The sequence below is a fragment of the Octopus bimaculoides genome, chromosome 4 (assembly GCF_001194135.2).
Source record: "Octopus bimaculoides isolate UCB-OBI-ISO-001 chromosome 4, ASM119413v2, whole genome shotgun sequence".
Classification (NCBI taxonomy): Eukaryota; Metazoa; Mollusca; class Cephalopoda; order Octopoda; family Octopodidae; genus Octopus; species Octopus bimaculoides.
The window spans coordinates 44,890,035-44,895,957 of record NC_068984.1 but is presented as its reverse complement, the minus strand read 5'-3'; the positions used below and the strand labels follow the sequence as shown (position 1 = coordinate 44,895,957).

At 37.9% G+C, this 5,923-nt stretch overlaps 1 long non-coding RNA gene across 1 annotated transcript; it reads right to left on the bottom strand.

The window, feature by feature from the left end:
• Positions 1 to 1,238: 1,238 nt before the first annotated feature.
• On the bottom strand, positions 1,239 to 5,916 carry LOC128247574 (uncharacterized). The gene is made up of 3 exons (XR_008263906.1): positions 5,445 to 5,916; positions 4,767 to 4,859; positions 1,239 to 4,037 (listed from the first exon to the last, which is right to left on the bottom strand). It is a non-coding gene; the product is annotated as an uncharacterized LOC128247574 (long non-coding RNA).
• Positions 5,917 to 5,923: the final 7 nt, after the last annotated feature.

The window sequence follows — 5,923 nt, the reverse complement described above, 5'->3', positions numbered from 1 at the left end:
GTTATTTTTTATGTTGCTGGTGGTGGCAGCGCCACCAGCGGCGGTGTTAGTGGTGGTGGTAGCCTTGGCGGTGGCGGCGATGGTAGCGGCGATAGCAGCGGTGGTGTTTGTGGTGGTGTGGCTGTGACGGCGGTGGTGCTGATGCAAGTGAAGCTATACCTTAGTCTTTATGATTGTATCACTGGATTCTGTTTGATTTTTTATCTTCAGATTTGACTGAGTTACATTTGAGATGAAAATTGCTAGAAATTTCAGTCAAATTTTTTTCTCTAAAAATTTTTATTTCCTTGGATGTATTGTTTTTCCAAAATATGCCTAGAGGTGAACCACTACTACTACTACATATATTCCAATGCTGTTAAAATATATAATTTTAACGGCATTGTGCTCAACGCAGTTGTCTTCAAAGCCAAAATCTTTAATGTCCTAAAGTTTTGACTTGACTTCCAGAATGACATCACGTGTTCTATCGGTTAAAATATGGGACACGAAATCGCACCCGGTATGTTGAAAGCAGCGAGCTTGCAAGTTTCCTTGGAGACAGTATCTGTGACAGCATAACTGACCTTGCGAGACTTCACAAGCTGCAACGGTGTCAGTACATTGGCCGATCGAGAGAATCCGAATCTCTGAACACGGCAAGAAAGGATACTTCCTGCCAAGAGACTTTTAGTTAACTAAGACAGTTGTGGAATGTGAAAGATGAAATGTTCCAGAAAATCGACTCGTTTACTCATTGCATGTATGGTGTTAATAACAACACTAGTCAAGGAAATGCATTGCTATCTCCTCTGTTACAAGAGAGAAAATTGGGGTCTCCACCCAGGTGCTAGCATGTTGAGAATGACTCTTTAAAAATGTTCAACAAGCAAGCAATCACGTAACCATTTGGAAGTGCTGCCTGCAGGTTAACCCTATGCTTGCCTAACCTGTTGAGCACAGCTGCTAGCAAGCTGGCTATTCATCCGACGCGCTTTTGATATGGTCTTGGCACTGCTATCATGCAAGTGTGTACATTCATAGAAAGCGCCAAGCTGCAGAGGCTTGTCAAATGAACTGACAAGCACAAATACATGTACGTTATACACTTGAAATAAAATAAAATTACAGAAGAAGTTAGTCAGATGATGAAAGAGAATTGATGGATTCGTAGCGGGTATTTTTACTTTTAATATCGATACCATTGAAAAATTTGCCACATCTATTTTCGCTGTAAATACTACACACGTAAAACAATTTATCGTACGTATTATCATTATAAACTTTCTTGCCGTCAACAACATCGACTACAGGGACAACAATGAACCGCAAATGAGTTAGGATCCAAAATTCGATGTTTTTGCTGATGCTAACGTGGGAAGTGTATTCTTGTTTAGGACACTTAGTACATAACACTTATTACCCTAAAGATAGGGTGTGATTAAAGCTAATTAATACTCTGAACACAAACTAAACATGATTCCACTAGCGCCTCTTCATTTAGACAAAAGAACTGAATGCGAAATAATAGGAGAAAAAAATGTTTATTTTTCAGGCAGTCTCTCAGATCAAACCTCACAACTAAATTAAATACAACTAATTGCATAATATTTATTTAGCATTAATAACAGAGGAAAATATTAGGAAACTATTAATTTGTAACTAAGGCAACGGAGAAAATATATCGTTCTTATAATACAAATGTGTTGTAAGTCTAAAACGTTGCTTTTTCAGAAAACGAAAAAATTGTCTCATCATTCCATAGCAAAACCGTTGTAGTACACTTTGACAATTTTTCATATCTTGGTATCTGAAGCAGCTGGAGATATGATAGTTTGACCGAAAGTACCGGCTATTGCAAGCAAAAATAAAAATTAACAAAAAGAAAAAACGCATTTGGCCAAATTTTGACATACGACAGTTTAACATAATAGCAGCGATAAGTTTTCAGAACTCTATTTTATCCATTAGAAAAAGAAAAAATTCCCACTGTTATTTATATTAGTGATTGTGTGTAATTCACCATTTACACTGTTGTAAATTGGTCACTGGAAAAATATTTGTGATGCAACCTTCCTCTTGACGCTCAACAATTGAGTCTATATGGCTAATATAGGCCAGAACGAGGATGTTAACATGCATACATACATACATACATACATAAATACACATATAAAAGCCTACCTAAGAATTAGGAAGTCATAGTTTTGAGTGACCAAGAAGAAAAAGCTACAAGACATCGAAATCAATTTTGGTTCCTTTACTCTTTTAATTGTTTCAGTCATTTGACTGCGGCCATGCTGGAGCATCGCCTTTAGTCGAGAAAATCGACCCCAGGACTTATTCTTTGTAAGCCTAGTACTTATTCTATCAGTCTCTTTTTGCCGAACCGCTAAGTTACGGGAACGTAAACACACCAACATCAGTTGTCAAGCGATGGTGGGGGACAAACACAGACACACAAACACACACACACACACACACACACACACACACACACACACACACACACACACACACACACACACACATATATATATATATATATATATACGACGGGCTTCTTTCAGTTTCCGTCTACCAAATCCACTCACAAGGCTTTGGTCGGCCCGAGGCTATAGTAGAAGACACTTGCTCAAGGTGCCACGCAGTGGGACTGAACCCGAAACCATGAGGTTGGTAAGCAAGTTACTTACCACACAGCCACTCCTGCCTTTGGGCATCCTTTCAGATTCTTTTCGCTACAAGGGCTTCAACGGCATTTGTGAAGAGAGTTTATCAGTCACCACAATTAAACGCTGAAACTGAAACAGAAGTCGCAGGCTTCACTTATATGACACATCATCAAATTTTGCCTCAAGTAATCTTTAAATCCCTTCATTTGTTCTTCAGCACAATACTTATCTCTGTTAAGCTGACTGTAAAAGTTTGGTTTGGGAATGCAATCGTTTTGTATCGAAGCCCGAACGCCATATCTACGAAGTTTACGTTTCAATTGTAAAAGTTGAATACCACTGATTTTGTGACGTGATATGACTTTTGTATCGGGTATTATGTCCGGCCATTTGGCTTTCAGATTTTGTGAAAACAATGAAGATAGGAACGGTTAAATTATTTCATCTATCTATACAATAGATAGAGTCTATAATTCTATCCCACAGAATAGTGTACTTAGTACAACTGTTTTATATTTTGAATCATCGTATGTAGTGAAATATCTAAATCATTCCAAAGCCAATTTCCCTGACCCTCAAAAGCAAAAATTGCTTTGCCAATTCTGTACAAGATATCGAAACCTGTAGCCAGTTTTCTGGAATCTACACTGGTCATTTGCATCCAGAGTGGTCACAAAATTACTCAGGAAGCATCTAGCTCTAGGTATACTTTGATGCATGATTTCAATTTTCTTTATGATGATTATGGGACCAAAGTTCTTCATAGCAGCAAAGAAGCTGTCTCTAACTCTTCAAATATTTTCAAGAGTATGGGCAACAAGAGCACAGTTTTTTGGATAGGACAGCATTTCCCATATCGTAACCTGTAGCTTAGGTAGATTTGTGCGATCTTAGATGACAAGCTAGTCTTAATTTAGAAAGGCAGAATCTCTCACAGACCTTACACATGAAAATCTGCTTTTTACGGGATATCAATATTTTCATTTACACAAGGCATACGTTTAAGTTTTTGGTCTTATATTCTATTTCGTTTTGTTTGGCAGTTTTAGATTAAATGTTCCTCCAAGGGGTCTGTCATGCTCCAGTTCTTCCTAGTCATTGACTGGCATGTTTCCTTTGGAGAACTTTTTAGCCTGTCATCGTAACGAGCGTTTGGTTTGCATAGGAGCCAATATTCAGGAAAATTTTCGCAGTAAAATAGTTATTTCGAGACAGATTGATTATATACTCTAGCAAAGTGAACACACCATCAAAGACGATTCTTGTGGAGATTACGTTCTATACTTGGAGTCCACCGTCCTGAAGAATTTTTCTGTTTGGTGTAAAAGGGATTTACTTTGTGTACAAAATCCTTCCTTGCTGGAACCTGTTGGCAGCTGGAGCCTAAAAAGTTGGATAAAAATATATAAACTAAACATAAGAACTGCTCTGTTCTCGCTATCTTGCTCAATATATAAGTTTTTAAAAGCTGTTCTGTAATTCAAATGTCACCTGAAGGCAAGCAACCACTTAAATCTGCACTGTTAACCTTATACATCATAACTAGGAAACAGTCTTACTCGAATGCGAATTGAGCCATCATACGCACAAGCTCAAACACTCATACTTGCACGCATACATACGCTTACATGTGTGTGTATGTATGTGTGTGTGTGTGTGTGTGTGTGTGTGTGTGTGTGTGTGTGTGTGTGTGTATCTGGATGAAGAACAGACACACGTTTCATCAGTGAAATATTTTTATTTAAAATTCAGAAATTGAAAGATGGCAATTGTGGGAGATTCTGTCAACATCCTGCGCAAGGATGACATGCAAATTCGTGAAGAACTCCATATTTTTTTTTTATATACGCGCAGGCGTGGCTCTGTGGTAAGAAGCTTGCTTTCTGACCACATGGTTCCGGGTTCAGTCCCACTGCTTGGCACGTTGGGCAAGTGTCTTCTACTATAGCCTCGAGCCGACTAAAGGCTTGAATGGATTTGGTAGACGGAAACTGAAAGAAGCCCTAATATGTGTGTGTGTGTGTTTTGATGTGCGTGTGTCTTTGTGTCTGTATTTGTCTCCCCTCCACCGCTTGACAACTGATGACAACCTAGCAGTTCGGCAAAACTTACCTGTAGAATAAGTACCAGACTTACAAAGAATAAGTCCTGGGGACAATTTCTTCGACAAAAAGGTGGTGCTCCAGCATGGCCGAAGTCAAATGACTGAAACAAACAAAAGAATAAAAGAATCCGGAAACTGAAAGGAAATTCTTACAATTGATAGTAATATCTAATTAAAGACATGAATAAGATATGATGAAACACCAGCTGAAATATTTGTCGGCCATTTTGACTATTTATTCCGAAGGATCAACTCTATGACGTATAAACTAGAAGCGTTCCAGGCATGACTATCCCATTTTATATATAGGCATCATATATTGAATATTACGTTTGCTAATGTGGTCTAAGATAGCATTTTCTTTCTAAAGGGTGAGGATAAGGTGTGGGTTGAGGAAAATTGTGTTATTATGACTAGCACGTTGAACGACTACGAAAAGTTCCTACGTTGGTTTCTAAATCTAGGAGCAAACGTGAGAATGTAATTGTAGAATTGTGCAGTAGGCGGCGTAGTGAAAACGGTTGACTGAATGTAGTTTTTAACGATATCTTTACAGCAGATTCTTGTGTACATCACCCACATGAGTGAGGCGTAATATTCCTTCGCAATAAACTAGGTGTGTTTCAGTATGTTACAGTCTTCAAGTATTAAGTAGTTGAGAGACACATGTTACAGAGAACGCTTACCTTTCATGAGTTTAGTATAACTAGACAATTTTCTTTCAGGAATACTAATCCATATCTTTCATTTGTTTCTAGAGTATTCATTACAGCTTCTTCATGTCATGATGAACATAAAATGATGAACATAAAATGATTCAATCGTTGATAGTTTTTCAAAAAGTCTCTATCTGATCTGATATAAACGAAATTGTTACAAACACACATATGGACGCACATACTTACATATAAGCACGAACACATAAGTGCGTGCACACATATGAGCGTGCACACATACGAACTTGCACACACTCACATGCTCATACCAAACAGTTTCGAAACAACGCCAAAACAACGCCAGATCATATATTCAAAATAAATGGAAGTGGAGAGACAAGTTACTGAAGAGATTGCAAGAGTGCAATGAAATAATTTAACAAAAAACTATATAAATTAAATTAATAAAGGACTGAACCAGTGCGTGTGTTTATTACCGGCATAATGCC